The sequence below is a fragment of the Rhinopithecus roxellana genome, chromosome 1, assembly GCF_007565055.1.
Source record: "Rhinopithecus roxellana isolate Shanxi Qingling chromosome 1, ASM756505v1, whole genome shotgun sequence".
NCBI lineage: Eukaryota > Metazoa > Chordata > Mammalia > Primates > Cercopithecidae > Rhinopithecus > Rhinopithecus roxellana.
In genome coordinates this window covers 91,188,902-91,208,866 of record NC_044549.1, presented here as the reverse complement: position 1 = coordinate 91,208,866, position 19,965 = coordinate 91,188,902, and the positions used below count along the sequence as shown (strand labels likewise).

At 53.6% G+C, this 19,965-nt stretch overlaps 1 protein-coding gene across 5 annotated transcripts in view; it reads left to right on the top strand.

Annotated features, from left to right (window-relative positions):
- ATP2B2 (ATPase plasma membrane Ca2+ transporting 2) overlaps positions 1-19,965 on the top strand; it is a 214,905-nt gene that overhangs the window by 21,476 nt on the left and 173,464 nt on the right. For 3 of the 5 annotated variants that reach the window (XM_030927874.1, XM_030927884.1, XM_030927863.1), the window contains exon 1: positions 6,358-6,479. The exons of 1 other annotated variant lie outside the window; for it this stretch is intronic. The gene's annotated coding sequence lies outside the window, so the exon portion shown is untranslated. Of the gene's footprint in view, positions 1-6,357; positions 6,480-19,965 lie in introns of those variants that run through there. One more of the 5 variants, XM_030927876.1, reaches the window with a different exon arrangement.

The following is a 19,965-nucleotide window of genomic DNA, read 5'->3' as shown; positions in this document are numbered from 1 at the left end:
TTGAAGACTGATGACATCAAACTCTGCTGGAGTAGTAGTCAAGAGCCTGGCACACAGTAGGTGCTCAGTAAATGTCAGGTTCCCTTTCCTCTTCTGACATTCCTGGATTCATCATCCCCACCCGCTCCCTTTCCTCCTTTCTTCTCCTCTTCTTTCTTCAGGGAGGCAGCCTTTCAGCAAGAAAAACACACACATGTCAATGTTAGCTAGGGATCCCAGTACAGACCCTCACATTCAGTGAGAGCTGAATGAATATTTGTTGCCTGAATGATCCAAAGAAATGAATTACGAATGGCGGAGTGTCAGGCTATAGGTAGCTTGGAGGGGCCATTTAGGGATAGGGGCTCTCCTTCCTAGGTGTCCAACTCACCTTGAGTCCAACCCTGGACTCAAGCACCCTGGTCCCAGTTGGGACATCTCTGGGCAGTGGGATCTGAGTGGAGTTGGGGTCTTCCTTGACCCTTCCCAAGTTGAGCATGGGGAGGGAGCCCCATTCATTGACAGCTCAGGAAATAGCAACTTCTAAGCCAGGACCCCTAAATGAGTCCAAAGAATATTTGCAGAGCCACAAAGAGATGCAAACACCCTCCAAAACTACTAGAAGAATTGCTTTTTCATTCAACAAACCTGCACCCATCAGTTCAATCAATATTGAGGATCTTTTTCCAGTGCTGGGGATACCTCAGGCAAATGACAGACAGTTTCCCATTCCTGGGGAGTACCCCAGCCAGACGGACAAGACGGATGCATAGAAAAAGGTTAATTGCAACAAACTCTTCTTGGGGCACAGGGAAAGGGGGGATGGAGGGAAAATTAAGGAAGGCTTCATGGAGGGAAAATTAAGGAGGGGCTGCTGGAGCTGAGTCTTGAAGGATCAGTAGGAGTTCTCCAGGTAGAGAAGTGGAAAGGGAAGGAATCCCTGGCAGAGGGGGTGGCACATGTAAAGACGCAGAGGCATGGAAATGCAAGAGTGTCTTTGGAGGAACAAAGTCCCACTGTGGGGTCTGAGGGTAATGGGAGCAGTCTGGAGTAGTTATTCGGGCCTCATGCACCACAGTGAGGAGTTTGGATTTGATGCTGAGAGCACAAAGGAAGCAAAGAAGGGTTTGGAGGAATGTAGACAGCTCCCCAAGGCTGCAGGGAGTTAGGAAATGGCCAGGGGATGGCAGGGGAGGAGGAGGGAGGACAGTTAGGAGGCAGGATTTTATAGCTGGGAGTGGGCAGCATGTATGACTCCGCATTACCAAGGAGGCATTAGCTCTGAGGGGCAGTGCGGATGGGACCATGGCCTTGTGCCTGAGAAAGGCAGCCTACCCCAGAGTGTCCTCTGAGAGTAGCTCCTGCTTCCCCTTCTTCCAGGAGGAAAGGCACCAGATCCCTCATTATTTCCACAGTAACACTGTGAGCTCATGGCCCTGACCTTGGCCTCTGGCCTTCCAGAGGGGAGGCAGGGTCAACCATCACCACTTACCTGCCCCACACAGGTGGGAGCCTAGGGTGGGCCCTCATGGGGCTAAGGTTTTCTAAGCTGTGTGGCCAGGAAGATATGCCCACTGCTTTGGGAAACCTAGGTCCCAAGCGGTTCCTAGACCAGGTTCACCCCACCTCCCACAGGGTTCTTGGGCTCGCCGCAGGGCCTCCTGCAGTTCCTGTTTCAAGTTCCAATTCCCCTACTCACTCTGTGACCTCGGGCTACATTGTTTTACCTGTACCTCAGTTTCCTCATCTGTAAAATGGGAATAAAAATAAGATCCACCTCCCAGAGTTTTGTGAGGAACACACAATGAGGTGTGTGCACAGAATGCCTGGCACATAGTAGGATGTCAGTGTGAATGGTGGCTGGCCAGAATTCTCCAGAAGCCAGGCCCACAACCTCCTCCCTGAGGGAGCAAGGACCAGTAGGAGGAGGAAAGAACTGGTGACCTGCATTCAAATCTCAGTAGACTAGAGACCAGCCCAGCTCCAGCCCTGCAGGTGGTATCTAGGAACCCTTATCTATCAGCCAGAGGAGGTGGAAGGCACCCACTCTCCACCAGCGTTTTCCCTGGGGCCTGCTGGAGAATCTCACCTTCTGTTTCTTCCACTAATAACAGCTGCCATTCTCCTTTAACTTGCAACCCCGCCAAATAGGTATTATCATACCCATTTTACAGATGAAAAAAAAACTGGGACTCAGGGAGGTTGAGTCATTTGCCCAAGGTCATACATCCGGTAAGTGAGGGAGCCGGGAGTTGGACCCAGGTCTGTGTGGACACAAAGCCTCCACTTGAGATCTGGTTGGCTGAGGGAGTTTCAGGCCTTGGTGGGAGTGGGGAGTGGGTGTGAGGCCTCCATGCGACTGGAGAGGAGATTTTGGGCAAGCCAGCCCATGTGGTCCCCTGGATCCACAGTCCATGGCCCCTCAAGATCTGGGGCTAGGGATCCTGAGTTGTGTGCTTCAAACTTGGGTAACTTTAGGCAGGCGCAGAGAGAAGGGCCTAGGGTTTGAGCGGGACCCACGATCTTACTTTGGTCCTCCCCGGCTCTGTAACTTTTAAGTAAGGCCCTGTGGTCTCCAGGTCTCAATTTTCTTTTCTGTAAAATGGGAAGAAGCCCGGGCTCTTTGAGGGTAATCTGTGGGGGTCAGAGGAGACCTTCTCATCCCCCGAGGAACCCAGGTGACAGCTCTCTGTGGCAGCAGCGACCTGAGGGCTGCCCCAGGACTCCTACCCAGGTATCTGCAGACCCCGAGCCAGGAAGGCAAGAGCAGGGGTAGCCTCATCCATGCTTCCCAGAAAGAGGAGAGACAACAGAGAGCCCACATCTCATGCCAAGGACACAGCTGGCCTCTAATTACATTCAGTCCTCTCCCCTCAGACCTGCCTGGACCTACCTCTTCTATTGCCCTCATGCAGAGAGCCTCCTCTATTGCCCTTATGCAGAGAGCCTCCAGCAGCCTGGGCGAAGCTCTGTGTCCCCATTCCTAGACAAACTGACCCTCTTCACTCACCCTGTGTCTCAGCTCCAGGACCCCTCCCCAAGGGAGAAAAACGTGGTCTGGCCGATTCAACACAGAGTGAAAATCAGATTGGCTGGCTCTCCCCTCCATCCCCCTCCCCTATTTCTCATACTTTTCCCTAACCCTGACTCTCAATCGGTGTCCACCATAAGCCAAATCATGCTGGAGGCAGAAGCTATCAGTAATCCTCCCAGCTGGCCTCCTGCCTCTTTTCCCCTCTTCCCTGTGGCTGACCCTGACCTGTCATTTCCAACCTTCCTGGAGTTGCAACACTAGTGCCATTGTTTGTCTAATTTCACAACACCTCTGCCTGTCCAATACCCCCTGCCCCCCAACACATCCTGGAAGGACAGGCCAGATGACCCAGGTGTATCTGCTGCAGGAAGGGAAGGCAAAGGGGACGGGGCAGGGGACAGATGTTTGTAGCCAGATTCCACCCTCAAGAATGACCTTAGGCAAGCCTAATCTTTTTCTTGAGGCTTCGCTTTGCTGAACTATAAAATGGGAGAATTGGATAGGAGTTCTCGAGGGTCCAGCAGAGTCGTTCAAGCCTTTACTGCACCATCTAACTCATGCTGGGACCTGAGACCTGGGATGCTGGAGACATGTCTGATGTGGTCACAGCCCAGTGAGGGAGACAGATGTGTAGACCATCAATACAGTGTGGTCAGAGCTAGAATAGAGGCATGAACCAACTCAGTTGGTGGAATCAGGAAGACTGTCTGGGGAAGCAGCATTTGAGTTGGACTTTGAAGAATGAGTAGGAGTGGGCCTAGAACCGGGGTATACTCAGAAGGAAAACCTTCAAACTATGCTGTTCAATATTTGCACTGCCTCAGGAGATGGGGGCATCCAGTCACTGGGGAGTGGATGCAGGCACTGAAGGACATGGGACCCGGAATGTCAAGGAGATGGGAACTTGGCCAGGTGGCAGTTCTAGTCTTAGGTTCTGAAAACCAAAATCCACAATTGCCTGAGAGTCTGGCTGCTAGTGTATGTTGGTGAGGGCCCAGCCCATCCCAGACAGGGACCACCCCACCGGACAGGTAAGACTCAGGACTTGGGAGCAGTTGAGTGTTAGGGCTCCCAGTGAGCCCACACTCATGATGGCCTTCGCATGCAGGGAGCCCTGGGCTTGGGTGCTCACGGCAGCCACCCCAGAGGTAGTTGGGAGGATCAAATGATTTGCTGTTTTGTAGGTGGCCTTTACAAACTGTAAAGTGTGCTGGACACAGAAGGCAGTGTGATTGTTGAAATGTGTGGCTCATAACAGGCTGCTTCTGGGGCTATTTTGTAACCAGGGAAAGTGGTTTGCCACCAAAGATATTGAAGTAATAATGGTGGGATTCCTGCACAGACATGTAGGCTAGCAACAGATGGGAGGTGCAATGGGCCTTTCCCCCTCTGCCCATCTTTGCCCACTTTCACCCCAAGATCTCAGAACACTTTTACATGGGCCTGTTTTGGGGGATGGAGAGCCTGTAGGCTTTGGGGAAGGGCGGATGCTTGGCCCTGGTCCCTGGGGTAGAGCTGACTAGGGACTGCTGACTTAGAAGACCACCCAGAGGGGTGGCCAGTGGAATCCCCCCAACTACACCCCTAAGAGGAGTAGAGTTCCCATCTGCACCCCCAAGATGAGGCAGAGATGAGGCTGCTTTGGAAGCTCCCAATCTTGGGCTGTTGGTGTGGGGGCGAGATCCTCCCTGAGGGGTGTCCTGGGCTGCTCTGTCAGAGCCCCAGCAGGGAGCCTTGCCTGGCCTCTGAGTCACACCCTTGCCCAGTGGAGTCCAGGGCCTTGAATGACCACCCAGCCCTTGGCATCTGTAGCTTCTCAGCATCCTCCCTGCATTGAAGCCACCCTGCGAGCTAAGGGGCAGGTGGGTACCCTTCCATGGGGCTGGGGGTGAGAAGCAAGAAGGTCTCAGCATGGCCTCCTGGTGGGAGCCCCACCGCAGGCGCTCCCAGCTCTCCCTCCCGCGGCCCCTCTGCACGGCCGGGTTCTGATTTTGGTGCAGTGCAGACTTTCAGCTTAACGAGACAAATTGATATTCTGTGCCAGCCCAGGGATGGAGCGGCAGCTTGGGACGCTCGGGCGGGCAGCTCAGAGGTGGGCAGGAGGTGGGGGCAAGGGAAAGAGGCAGCTTCTGCCTAAAACTGCCTCCTGAGGCTGCCTCCAGCCCTGCCCCTGTCCCCCATGCACCCCTCCACCCTGACAGGTGCCCTGAGACGCTGGTCCTGAAGGTCCTTCCACCTTCAGTGCCCTCCCTCCAAGCAGGGCACCCCTCCTGGAGGGGGCAGGGCAGTGGAGGCTGAGGCTTCAGAATTCTAAAGAAGCCCCTCGCCCCCAGTGACCTCCTAACCTTGCTCTTAGGACTCTTCTCCCACCCATCTGGAGTTAAAAGAGCAGCAGTTCTGACAGAGATGAGGCAGGAAGAGGTGAGCAGCTGGCTAGGGGCTTCCAATCCTACAGACTCCTCACCGGGGGTCCCTGGCTTCCCCTGGAAGTGTCAGTCAGCCCACGGTCAGCCTGCAACTCATCCTAGATGTCCTGAAGATTAGGTGGGTGTACAGACATGCAGACACCCCTGCTGGTGGGCACCTGGCAGAGAAAAGGCCCTTTGAGGCAGGCCCTTCTGCCAAGCCAGCCCCCACCACCACACCCCCTGAGGGCAGGTGGGGTCGCACACAGGCAGGGCGGGTAGCAGGGGTAGCGCTTCAGGGCAGCAGAGAGCTGCTGTGGGCTCTGCTCCACTGGCCCTGCAACCACAGATGTGTTTAAACTGTGTTGAGTCCACTTCTCTCCACTTACGACCTTTGCCCCTTTGTCCCCCAGGTCTGGGGGTGCCTTGACTACAGAGAGGGGGCCAGAGCGCCTGACCAACCAGATAAGTCCCTCAGAGAGCAAGGGACGACTTGGGGCCATTTGAGCAAAATCCTCCCTCTCTGCTCCCGTTCCCCCCACCACCACTTTCAGGACCCCCTTCCCTCCAGCACAGCCCAGCCCTACCCTCTCCGTGCCCTTGACATTCCCTCCTGCTTCTGGGGAGCGGGCATATTCCTGGGACTCTGCCAGCTTCGGTTCCTCATGATCCCACGGGAGGAATTAAAACCGCAAACAACACCGTGGTGGTTCGGTCCACACACCCCCCGCCCCCCACTCTCCTCCCCCGTCCCCCCTCCAGAACCGGCCCTCCCTGTGTCCCTCCCTCCCTCGTCCTCCCGCCCCCATCCCCCAGCCTCCATCAGCGGCAGGGGCGGCCTCTGCCTCCCCCGAGATTGCATTTTGCCGGTGAGATGCTCTCCTAGAACCGGCGCCGGCGCCTCCGCCCCCCGCCCCCCACCCGCTCGGGCAGGATGGTACAGTCTGCAGAGGGGCCCGGGCACGCTGGCTGGGCTCAGCCGCGGCACCAGCTGCCGCACCGCGATTACGGGGCTGCCCGCCGGGAAACCGTGCAGGATTGGTGGTGATTTTCATAGCCAAGTAAGTACCGGCATCCCCCAGCATGAGAAAATAAAAAATAAAAAGCGCCCCACTCCACTCTCCCCTTCCTCCCTCACCCATTTTATTTTGTTTCATTTCTTTTGATTTTTCTCAGTGCTGATGGTGGTGGCGGTGGCAGCGTGAAGGGGGGGTGGGAGCAGGGCTTGTTTATCTGGCAGCAGCAGAGGCTGCATTGGGAGCCGCCGCTGAGGGAGACACTAGTGTGAGGGTCCGCGTGTTTCGGGGGACGGCTGGATGCTGGGGACTAGGATAGGGGGGCCTCGGACAAGCGGATGTCCGGGGTCTCAGATAGATTCCGGCAGCCTCTGGACTGCAAATGCCCCCTAAGGATGTTATGCAAGGGCCAGCAAGCTGGTGGCGGGGGACAAGGTTCTCTTCTCTCTGAGCCAGTCCCAGGGAGACCAAGAGGACTGGAGGGTGCCCCTTGCCCACCCTGATCACAGTCCCAGGAAAGAGGCAGGGGGAGGCCCCTGTGAAGGGTCCCTTTGGTGGGGTGGGCAGCTGTGTGCCGGGACCCATTGGGTCAGGCCAGCCAGGTCATGTGGTGGCAGGGACGTGTCCCTGGGTCCCCTTCCTGGCCAGGAGGGTGGCAGGAACGGGTGGCCAGGCCATTTTGCAGCAGTCATGCTGGGTGGTGGAGTCGACACCCTCTGCCCAGAAACCCACTGCCTAGGCCAGCCTCAGTGGTCTCCAGCTGAGGGCTATGGCACCTGAGGCTCCTCCCTGCCCCCTGCAGGGTCAGGATGGGAAAATGCAGCAGGGGGCCTCAGGACTCCCTGAAAGTGGGTTGCTGCCGGCAGCCACCCCTTTCTAGCCAAGTAGCCACTCCACACCACGGCTGTCCTCTGCTCACCCAGGTTGGGGGTTGGGGGTTGGGGGTTGGGGGTACTCTGGACTGGCCTGCCCCAATCAGGCAAGGGCCCTGGGGGTCTTGGGTCCTCCATACAGAGGCCCAACCTGGCTCGACCTTCAGAAGGGTAAGTGAGCAGGCAAGCCTGACCAGCCGGCAGAGGGTCTTAGTGCGATGCTGCATGCCCTGAGCCTAGCGTGGAAGGGGCTCCCTCCTCTCCTGCATTGCTCTCTGAATCGCTGGGAGGAGGCAGAGCTGACGTTTGGGGTATTTCCAGGAGCAGCGGGCGCCATCCGGAGAAATTCTCCTTTGACGTGTGCAGTAGGAGGGGGCTTGGAGCGCAGGCCTCGGGGGCCTCCGCCTGTTAACTTCGTTGAAGGAGCAGTGGCAAGGGGCTGCAGCTCTGGGGAGTCCTATGGGGGATTGGGGGTCCAGGAAATACGCTGATGGCCACCATTATTTAGCCACCTTCACACCCTAGTCCCATTCACATCAGGGCATATTCATCCCCACAGATGCACACATATGCACAGATACAAATATAGTACCCATAAGTAGTGTATCATGTATGTCCAAATCATATACACACATATGGAATGCCCATGCCCACACCCCAGCACCTATAAATACAACCTATGTTCCTGAACACCACATGCTGACATGCAAAACACAGCACACACACGAATGCAGTACACAGACACACACACACACACCTGTGCATGCAGCGTGCCCACACATGCGTGTAGCACTAACACAGGAAAGCAGTAGGCTGCGCACATTGCCCTGCAACAGCCACAAATGTGTGTACCCACGTGAGGGCTGGCTCAGGTGTGAAAACAACAGGCACACACATGTGGGGCTCTGAATGCCATCTGCGTGCCTGCCCGTGCACTGGCAGGCACATGGCATGCTGGAATGTGCCCACAGGTGAATGTCAGTTGCACACATGAGAAGACGGCCGCAGGCACACAGCTGCAGCACCTCTGCGGACACTGCGTGCACACACCCGCCCCCTCAGCTTCCAGGAGGCAAGGTGGCTCTGTGGGTGCTAGGGAGAGCTTGCCCCTTGAGGAACTTCCGATGAGGACAGAGGGATACTGGATCCTAAGTGCCCGCCACAGCCTCACACAGGCATGGGGGGAGGGCCAGCCCATATTCCCAGGGAGCTGTGATTAGACTCAGCAAGGCCATCTTCAGTTATTGTTCTTCAGAGAAGGCGGCCCGAAGTTGGAAAGGAGACAGAGGCAGCCAGGAGTACAGCTGCTGCCCGTGGCCCAGACAGCCAGGAGCCCAGACTGGCCCCACCAGCCCTCTCCCTGGCACCAGGAAATCAGCCCACTGCTGTGGGGTCTCTCAGAGCTGGGGCCTGGAACATCTTCAGCGGACTCCAAAGTCCCCTCCAGACTGAAGGTCAGAGAAGCTGCTGTGGCTCACGTTGTATGCAGAGCCTGAAATGCTGGCACCCTCCTATGCTGTCCCGCTGCCCTCCTCTGCCTTCCCCCAGCTCAGCCGCAGGTATGCGTCAGGGGACCCAAGTAAATAATAGTAATCCAGCTAGCATTCACCCAGCTAACTGCTTTGCACATATCATCTCAGTGAGGACACCCACAGCCCTGTTATCCCCGTGTCCCAGATGAGGACACTGTATCTAGAGAGGTAAAGCCACTCACCCAAGGTCACACAACTGGAATGTGGCAGAGGGGAGGTAGAAGCCAGGCCACCAGGCGTCTGCCTACCATTTTTGACCCTTTGACATGAGGCCAGTTTAAATTGGGGCACCAAAATTTTGGGAACCTATAGCTCAAGAATTTAGAATTTTTTGGCAAGATTCCAAGAAAGAGTGAAGAGAATCTCCTATGGATGAAGGTGGAGGAGCCTTCCCCAGGTAGGCGTGGCCCTGACCTAGACAGCCGGACCACTCTGCCATCCTTTTACCCTATGGAGTTGCTGATGCCTAGAAAGCCAAAGCAGACAGATGCCTTCTTAGGCCACCTAGCTGGGACCGTTTATAAAAAGGAAACTGAGGCCCAGCCAGGCACAGGGACTTGTCCAAGGCCACACAGTGTTCTGTAGAGAGCTGGACTTCCTGCAAGTGCTCTCGGGGCCCAGACAAGAAGCAGCAGGGGTGTGTGTGGGTCCCTGGTTTTCCCCAGGTATTTGACTCTAGGTCAAAAGTATGAGAACCCTGGACCCAGCCCCGCTTCTGACCAGCTGTGTGATCTTGACCAAGTCACTTCATCTCTCTGCCCTCAATCTTCTCATCTGTGGCCAGGCAGGCCTATCTCTGTCCTGCGTTATCCCCCAGCTGCCTGAGAGCCCTGGACACTGTAGAGGGCTGTGCACAACGGTGTGATTGGCATCAGGACCAGGAGCCAGAGTAGGTGAGCACCTTGCTGCTGCAATTGGCCAACTCCGAGATCAGAAAGGAAAAAGGGGAAAGAAATATCTAGTTTGCAGACTGGAGGTCAGAAGAGCTGCCTGTGGCTTATGCTATGTGCAGAGCCTGAAACACCGGCCCCTCCCCCTGCTGTCCCATTGCCCTCCTCTGTGTTCCCCCTCCCCAGTCACAGGTTTGGGTCAGGAAACCCATTAATGCATTAATTAACCTAAAGATCACCTGATGGGGCAGATTTCTGGGCCCCACCTTGATGAATCGGGAGGTCCCAGGGGCTACATTTCCACAGGTACCCCTGGATTTTCACCCATTTCACTCTGCACCCCGGAGAGCTGAGGTACTTAAGAGTGGGCTTGGTGGAGCACATAGGCTCTCAGAGCTGGGGTTGGCCTAGACACCATGCTGTTCCCCCTGTGCCTGTCACATCTGGGGAAACAGAGGTCTCCAGACTAGTGGGTGACTGAATGAGACTGAAACTCATGTCCTCTCCCCACCAGTCCCCTACCAACCCCTGGCCCCTGGCTTCACCCTGCACAGCTAAATCAGGCCCTCCTGAGGACCGATCAACGCTCAAATCCAAAGCAATGCCATCTTCTCAGCAGGCAGCTGGGAGCTATGCTACAAGGGCACTCACCAGGCCTTGGGTTGGAGTCCTGGTGATGCCTCTCCCAGTCATATGGCCTTGGAGCAAATGGCTTCTCCTCTCTAAACTTTAGTCTTACAGACTTAAAGCAGGGCTGTTGGGAAGATCTCAAATCACGTGTGTGAGGGAAGTGATTCACACACAGTAGGTGCAAGGTCAGGGCTGAGGGCCTGGGAGACCCTAAGGTGCAGGACGTGACTCTTCTCAGCCCCTGCCAGCTGTCTGGTGTCTCCTGCACACATTGCTGCTCCTTCCTGGAATCTGGGCACCCAAGCCTCCCCGCTGCTTTCCAAGGCTAGAAGCTTGAACCTGCAGAAATTCATTTCTCTCTCCCAGGGGGAGCCTCAGACAGGTACATGTTTAGCGAGAAAGTCCCTTGGACATAGACAAATGGTATCTGGCTTTACCCCTCATTAAGAATTGGTAATATACTGAAAAGATATACCAAGATATACCTGGGGTTCAAAAAAATGGGGTGGAGCCATAGTTCCCCCATCTGTAAAATGGGATGATGGTAGTATCCACTTTGCAGGCTAATGTGAGGGGCACATGGAGAAACTGTGGACATGAAGTGTTGAGTTTAGGGTGTGAACCCTATTTGAGGCACAGTGAATGGAAGCTGTTGAGACTGAGAATCCATCTGGATTGAGAATCAGAGGGTGTGAGTTTGAGACCTACCTCTGCCTCTTAGGAGCTGAGTGCCCTTGAGTTAGTCTCTTTGCCACTTCAAGCTTTGATTTTTTGATCTGTAAAATGGGAGTATGTTACCCAGGCTGTCCATTTCAGAGGCCTGCTGTATAACTACAATAAAGAATGGGTGAGGTTGGGTTACGCCTGTAACCCCAGCACTTTAGAAGGCGGAGGTGGGAGGATATCTTGAGCCCAGGAGTTTAATATCAGCCTGGGCAACATAGCGAGACCTCATCTCTAAAAAAAATTTAAAAATTAGCAGGGCATACGCCTGTTGTCCCAGCTATGCAGGAGGCTGAGGTGGGAGGATCGCTTGAGTCCGGGAGGTCGAGGCTGCCGTGAGCCGTGATTGTGCCACTGCACTTCAGCCTGGGTGACAGCAAGACCTGGTCTCAAAAAAAAAAACTTTTAAAAAATGGGTTATGCTATGGACAACTCCTGGGACCTCCTGCTGGGCAGTGTGGCTTGGGCTTCACCCTGATCTTCACTTGACAGCCTGGATGGAGGCAGCGGGAGGCAGGGAGAAGGGGGAGTGATGGTAAAGCCTTAGAAGCATCATTCACAGTCCAGGACATCTCTGCAGGGTCAGAGAGTTCCAGATATGTGGCCAGGGACCATGGCTGGCAAGGCCAGGAGGGCAAGGTGACCAGGCCCGAGCAGGGGCCACGGCTCAGGTTCCTAAAGCAAGAGAGGTCCCTGGGTATGGAGGAGAATGCGCTGGTCTGAGGGTCGGGAGAGCTGGGTCCCAGGCTGACTCACCACTGGCAAGCGACCTTGAAAAAGCTGTGTCAGCCCTCTGGTCCCAAGCTCTCCCCTTGTGAGAGGGGTCAGTGATCCTGCCCTCCAGTGTCTTTGGTGAGGGCAGCTTCTCCTGCCCACTGCCCCTTAGAGTGAAGGGTCAGAAACACTGCGAGTCTCAGGAATTAGTAAGGAGAGCAACTGCAGGGGCAGCCCGTTGTGTTTGTTTCCTGTGGCTGCCGTAACAAATGACCACAGACTAGGTGGCTTCAAACAACAGACGTGTATTGTCTCCCACTTCTGGAGGCCAGAAGTCTAGAGTCAGGAGCCAGCAGGACTGCCTTTTCCTGGAGAGGCTGAGGAAGAGCCTGTCCCTTGTCTCCCTAGCTGCGGGCGGTGGCCGGCAACTCTTGCTCTTCCTCAGCTTGTGGCTGTGTGACGCCCATCTTTGCTTTCATCACCTCACCTCCTTCCTGTGCATCTTTTGGTGTTCTTTCTTCTGCTTCTAAAGACATTGGTCATTGGATTTAGGGCCCAACCTAAACCCAAGATGATTTCATCTTAAAATCCTTAGCTAATTCCATCTGCAAAGATCCTATTTCCAAACAAGGTCACATTCTGAGGTTCCAGGTGGGCATGAACTTTGGATGGTACACCCTTCACCCCACTGCAGTCACTAAGATTTATGAGGTGTTTATTGTTCATAAGACCTGCACACAGTCTTACCTCTTCCTCATCATCACCCATTTTACAGATTACAGAAGCCAAGGCCCGGAGACATTAAGAATGTGCCCGGCTGGGTGTGGTGGCTCACGTCTGTAATCCCAGCGCTTTGGGAGGCCAAGGCAGGCAGATCATGAGGTCAGGAGATCGAGACCATCCTGACTAACACGGTGAAACCCCGACTCTACTAAAAATACAAAAAATTAGTCGGGCGTGGTGGCGGGTGCCTGTAGTCCCAGCTACTCGGGAGACTGAGGCATGAGAATGGTGTGAACTCGGGAGACGGAGCTTGCAGTGAGCCGAGATTGCACCACTGCACTCCAGCCTGGGCGACAGAGTGAGACTCCATCTCAAAAAAAAAAAAAAAGAATATGCCCAAGTTGGGCCGGACGCAGTGGCTCATGCCTGTAGTCCAAGCACTTTGAGAGGCCAAGACAGGTGGATCACCTGAGGTCAGGAGTTCGAGATCAGCCTGGCCAACATGGCGAAACCCCGTTTCTACTAAAAATACAAAAAAAAAATTAGCCGGGCCTGGTGGTGCATGCCTGTAATCCCAGCTACTCAGGAGGCTGAGGCAGGAAACTCGCTTGAACCCGGGAGGTGGAGGTTGCAGTGAGCCAAGATCGAACCATTGCACTCTAGCCTGGCCGACAGAGCAAGACTCTATCTCAAAAAAAAAAAAAAAAAAAAGAATGGGGCCAAGTCACACAGCAAGTGAGGGGCAGAGCTGAGATTTGAACCCAGATCCCTGGTGCTCCTTCACGTTTCCACCTTTTTGTAGCTGGCTGGGGGATACCCAGAGACCCCTTAGGGCCCATAGCTGGGAACCCATGGGGCAGGAATTCCAGCCAGCCCTATGAAGACCCCAGGTCTGCAGGGGCTCCTGGGCCCCAGAGAGAGGCTGGAGACAGGCAGGGGAGCTTCAAGGTATGAAGGGGTCCAGTCATGGCCCTAGGAGACCAACATGTGGCAGAGGATTGAGAGCCACAGTTCCTTATCTCTGTCACTGACTCTGTGAACATCATTGTGCTCTCCCGGAGAATAGGGGCAGCAGCACTGACTTTATGGGGTAATTGCCAAGTACCGAAATGTTCATCATAATAGTACTAATCGCTAAAATGTGTCCACAAGCACTTTACAAACGCTTTTTTTTCCCATGTAATGCGTGGGAGGGGAATTGCTTATTCAGTCGTGTGCATTCAGTTGTGTGTGGTTGAGCCAGTGACTTCGCCTCAGTTTGCTCCTCCGTAAACCAGGGTTAGATGAGCACCTATCTTGCTGGTTGTCATGTGAGGCAAATGGGATCTAAGTACAGTGCTTGGCCTGGGTGTGGTCCAGGTCGAGGCTCAGAGAATGCTTTCTTTCCTGTAAGATGGGATAGTGTAGTATTATGACGATGCTATTATTTGTTGTGTGAGGATTTGGTGAAATAATGCGAAGGAAGCGCTTGGCTCAGGGCCTGGCCAGAAATTGATGGAAAGTGGCCTCCTTTGTGGCATCAGAAGACTTGAGTATAAATCCTAATGCCAGTGTTTACTACTGTGTGGCCTTGGGCCGGTAGCTTTGCTTCTCTGAGCTTGGTATCCTGATAAGCAAAGCAGAGTGGGAAAAACCTGCCTCACAAGATTGCACCACGAGATGATGGGTAGGAATGTCTCAAATGGAACCCTCATCATGCCAGGCATTCGAAATATGTTGAGTTTCTGCCCTGCTTCTGGGCATCTTAAAGATGTCCCCAGAAGGGGCACATCCTAGTCCAAGGAGGGTGGATTTGATTTCTGGGAAAATTGGGAGCAGTCGTGCCATAGTGGAGCGTATGAGGTTGGTGGAGCCTACAAGAGAAGCAGTGAATGGATGACACTGTTTGGGGTCCAAGCACCATATAGCTTTGAAGGAAGGAAGCAGGTCTCTGCAAGCTTCTGCACCGCCTCTGAAGACAGTTTTCTATAAAGCAGTGCCTTTTCCGTGCTGGCTGGGCTACTCTACCGGGCCGTGTCTGGCTGCCCCGGGACCATTTTGTGGGAGCCATGGGGAGCATCATCTGGATGAACTCATTCTAGCCCAGCTCCATCAAACACCTGCCTTGCAGGCCCAAGGGAGCTGTGGAGGCAGTGGAGGGCGGGGGATGCTCTGGCAGCCATTTGGGGTGCCTCCCGCATGCCTGAGGCATCCACGCTGAGTGAGGCCCACAGGCTCATCCGGAGCAGAGGGTGCTGGGCTGCAGCTCAGTGATCCTTCCGAAGTTTTTAAATCTGTGCCCATGGGCAGCGCATGCCATCCTACATGGGCCTGACTTAGCGGTGATGTAGCACAGTAGTCGAGGACAATGTCTGGGCCCAGGCTGCTTGGGGTCAAATCCGATGCCTGGCTGCTGACCAGCTGCATGTCCTTAATCCCCAGCCTCCATTCCCTCCACCGTCAAATGGAGATGACAACACTGCCTGCCTCATCAGGTTGTTGTGTCAGAGACTGAACTGTGTGGATTCCAAGATATACATTTTGACATCTCTGAAACCAGGTTGTGCCTGACAACTGGTGGTACACCACAGTGGAACCAGCCATGCCTTTTATTTCTTAAATATACATAAAGTAGTGATTCAGGTTAGAGTCAACAAAATATGATAAATAAGATCAGTTTTATAAGGGGCTTAGAACAGGGCCACCAGGCTGTTGGGAAGAAGGCAGGATTGCCACCTGCCTCCCCAGCTCAGTTGCTGTGGGTCCCTCACCGGGGCCTTTGTGTCCACTCTAAAACAATCAGCAAAAGAACACCTGCCTGCCAGAGCAGTTGTGAGAGGTCGGCAAACTTATGTGTGTATCACATGATCAGCAGAGTGCCCATATGCAGCAGGTGCTTAATAAATGGCCATGCAAAACAAACAACAAAGACCAAGTACAAGGAAGAATTTAAAGCACAGACTCTGGGATTCTAATTCTTAACTTCTCTGTGCCTTAGTCCCACCATCTGTAAAATGGGGATAACAAAAGTATCCAATTCATAGGATTGTTGTGAGGATTAAGTAAAATTAAAGTGCTTAGGACAGCACTTGGCAGAAGTGTAAGCAATTATTATTTGATGAACTTCTAATGAGCCTCTTCTAGTTCAATAAATGATAGCTAAAATAAACACTAGGCTCAATAAAATAATAGCAATTGAGGCTGCACTTGCTTTATAGCTGAGAAAACCAAAGCCCAAGATGCATGCTGATTTGCCCAGAGTCACACAGCAGACTGGAACCACAGCCCAGTGTCCAGGCACCAGCCCAATGCTGCCTCTTTGCCCATGTTGGTTCGGGACTCTTTCTCTTATGGAGAAAGGAGTTTTTGCCATAGGAGGGAGGGTTTCTAGAAGAAGCCACCACCAGATGCATCACCAGTGCTTCAGAGATCCACAGGGTAATTAGGGCCCTCATTAGAAGTGGTTTCCATCTTCCCTCAATTTTCTGCCTGTCCACCACAAACAGTGGAAGGGGCTGAACTGGGATGCCCACCCTGCCCACAGCTGCCCAAGGTCAGCAGAGCCTGCCAAGCATCCTGCCAGCCTACCAGCCAGCACTCTCCTGGCCTCCAAGTGGCTTCTGCAGAGTTGACACAGCAAAATTCCCTCCTGGAGATAGCAAAAGCCGTGGCTGGCCAGCTGATCCAGCCACCAGACAGGCCAGGGCCACAAAGTGGATTGGAGTTGGGGGGAGGACAAAGACCTGGGTGCAGCCAGCCATGACAGACACTTCAAGTGACCTTGGACAAGTCACAGTCTGTTTCTGAGCATCAGTTTCCCATCTTTGAAACAAGCCTTCTGGGGCCAGATGGGCCCCCTGAGACTTAAAATGTCTAAAATTCGAAGTTGCTTGGACATTGCTGATGTCCAGGTCATGGGGGAAGGGGCAGGGCTGGAGGGATGAAGCTAGTGTCTGCGTGTGGAGTGCAATGTGTATGGATCTTGGGTTGGACTCCCTAGGAGCAAGCATGAGACTGCGCTCAGGAGAAAGGGGCTGAAAGGAAGCAAGGTAGGGAGAGAAGGAGATAAACAAGCATGTGGCCTCAGCTGATCCCATGGGGGATGTGAGGCACGAACTGCACCCCAGGGTTGGCTCTGCCTTGAGGCAAAAGAGCTGGTCTTTCATATCCCGTGTCAGATAGTTATTGGCCACGGCTGCCCTCTGAGCAGGATGCTGTGTGCAATTGCCAGGACAGGAGCTCCTGTTCTTACCAGGACAAGCCTGCAGAGAAGGGGCAGCCGGGAGCTCTAGCTCCCAGGAGCTGGGATGTGGGATCTGTAGACTGGTAAGGAGGACTAGGGTGGGCACCAACAGTGTCCACTCTATTATGTGGATTTGGGATGCAAAGGTTGCTGGGTACCAGTCTCTTCCTAGCAACTATCTGAAGGCAGCAGATTAAGAGCTCTTTAGGCCACTTCTAAATTTATCAACTTATATGACTCACTTCAGATTAAAATGAAGCCCTTCTCCCCATCCCACCCCCAGCCAATTTCAGATTTCTGAGCTCAGAGCATCCTGAAGAGGGTATAGAATGTAAATCAATAAAACCAATATTAGCTAAGTACTTGGTGTGGACCAGGCTGTTTGTCGGGCTCCTTGCTGAGCTCAGAGATGAATCAGCTCCAGAAACAACTCCCGCTGGGAGGCTGAGGCAGCCCCAGGTAGAAGGTGGTAGCCGACTGCTGGTGCCCAGCTTGGGAGCTAGGCCATGAATAACTTCCAGGACCAAGACTCAGTCTCACCACCACAGTCTTTAGAGCTTCCAGAGCCTCAGTTTCCTTATCCTCAAAATGGGGCCAGTGTGGTGAAGAGTATGTGGCCTGGGCCACTGCTGCACTCAGGGAGTGGCAATAAAATAAAGCGAGACCGGGCACTGGGACCCAGGGCTGTTTCTAGACACTTCTCTGCCCTCTCAGAGGCCTGAGTCTGCCCCATGACCTCAGGGGAAGGAAATTCTGAGCTGAATGGAGACATCAGCTTCCCTGGCCCTGGGCACATCTACAGTGGGCTTCACTACAGCCCCCCGCGTAACCTGTCATAACCAAGACAGCTCTCATTTAGCGAGCAATTTCCCTGCTAGGGGCTCCGCGTACATAAGTTTCCTTTACCCTCACCACTGCGACTGGATCCATTTACAAACAAGCAGACGTGGTCTCAGAGATGTGGGACGGCTTGTCCAAGGCCTCTCGGCTAGCCCCTCTGCTCCTGCCCCTTTGCATCGGACCCAAAGGGAGACTGAGGCCGGAGTGGAGTTGACAAAGGCTGCAGAGTAGAGTCCAAAGCCCAGCACTCTGTCCATGGTATTAGCCCCTCCCCCAACCTTCCAGGAACACGGTATGGCTCGGGACCTCAAACTGGGAATAGGGTGATTCATACCTGGCCCTTGTCCCAACACAGCTGCCCACGGGGACAAGTTCAGGGTATCCTTGAGACTGACTCTTCAGCAGCAACAGCCCTGGCCCCCAGGAATTGACCGTGTCCTTGGTCTTTATCCTACCTCCCTAAAAGACAGCAGGCGACTCTTGAAGGTTTGGAGCCACACTGGCTCCACATTTGGGGAAGAGGTGGTTTACATGTCTTAAGCACCTGCCAGCTACTGTTGAGGAAACTGTGATTCAAATTCCAACTTTGCCACTGACAAGCTGTATCCCCTTGGTGAGTTACTGTTCCTTTCTGAGCCTCAGGGTTTTGATGTCTGTCTTGGGGGAAAATGACCATAGCCATTGTGGAGATGATTTGAGGTATGTGCATAGCCCCCACCCAATGCCAAGGGTGATGATTATCACCCTGGGTAGCAACATGTGGGGCTGAAGTCCACTCTGTAAAGAAGGAATTCTTATTACACTGCACAGATCCTCAGAGAGGTCCAGGGACTTGTCCCCAGTCACACGGCAGGTTAGCAATAGAACATGCTGGTCAGTTAATGTCCGTTGAGGAGTGTGTTATGGTGTTCTTGAGGCCTCAGAGGGCAGCCAAGGGCACTTCCCAAAGATTAAATCCCAGGATGCAGAATTATGGCATCTTAACTGGAGGAGAAGGCACAGGGCATTGGTTAAGAGCAGACCCTGGAGCTTGCGGGCCTGGGCTTGATTCCCCAACACTTCTAGCTATGTGACCTTGAGCAAATGACTTAACTTCCCCATCTGTAAAATGGGCAAAAATACTAATACCAACCTCATGGGATTCTAGTGCAGATTAAGTGAGTTACATGTAAGGAGCCTAGAACCATGCCTGATGCAAGGGAATCTCTACGAAAAATCAGCTATCAGTGATAGCAGCAGTTGTGGGATCAGAGTTGGCGGAGCAAGGTCCCACCTTTCACCATCTCTCCCTTAATCTCACCCTAGCCTTCCCCATAGCCCCCATGGCCAGCAGGGGAAACTTCTCAGAATGTCCACTAGGCCTGTCACTCTGGTCAAAGTCTTGAGTGCTCCCCATTGCTGAGTGGATAAAGCCTAGACTCCTCGGTCTGTGTCCAGTGCATTTGTGATGCAGTGCCTGTCCCTGCCCTACCTTCCCAGCCCCACACTTCACCTTCATGCCACTTTTCCTTTGTCAGGTCGGTTAGAAATGTGGCCACGACTGCCCTCTGGAGCACAGGCTCTATTCACACTGACCCTTTTCCCTGCCTCTGAGCCTTTGCCTGACTTTCAACCCCTACCTAAGTGCCTCGCCGTTCTGAGGGCCTTCCTGCCCCTCCCTTTGTTGTAAGTTCCTGGGCAGCAGACCCTGGGCCTCTGGAGTCATGATCTCCAGTCAGTGTGTTTTGTTGGTTTTGTGTTTGGGAAAACCAAAGGGAGGGGCCTTCCCTAATGGTCCCCCAGATCCTTTCTTGCCCTTTTAATTGTCTGTTCTTCCTGTGTGGCCAGAGAAATCTTTTTTAAGAATATAAATCAGATCATAGTGTCCCTACTTCAAACTCCACAGTCCTCCCCTTGATGTACAGGAACAAGTCCAGACTCCTTTCTGTAGCCTGTAAGCCCTTCTGGGTCTGATCCCTCATCCCTCACCCCTCTCCTGGCTTTTCTCTCAGTTACTGCCCTTCTTTCTGTGCCTCAAACCCATCAGCCTCTTTCCTGTCTCAGGGCCTTTGCACATGCTATTTCCCCATCTAGACTACACTTTCTCCTTCTGTTTATTTCATAGATTCCTTCTCATCAAGCTGAATGGTAATTCCTCATTGAGGTCATCCCTGATCTATTTGAAAGAGCTCCCCCGACCCCCTCGCCAATATTCCCTGTCACAGCACTTGTTTTTGAATAGCATGTACCACAGTTGGCATTATTTTCTGTATTTATTCTCTTGTTTGTTGTCTGTCTGTCTTCCCTAGACAATCAGTAGCTTGAGGGCAGGAAGCATATCTGTCTCATTCACTTTTGTATTCAGGGGCCTAGGACAGGGGAGGTGCTCAGCAGATTTTTGTGGAA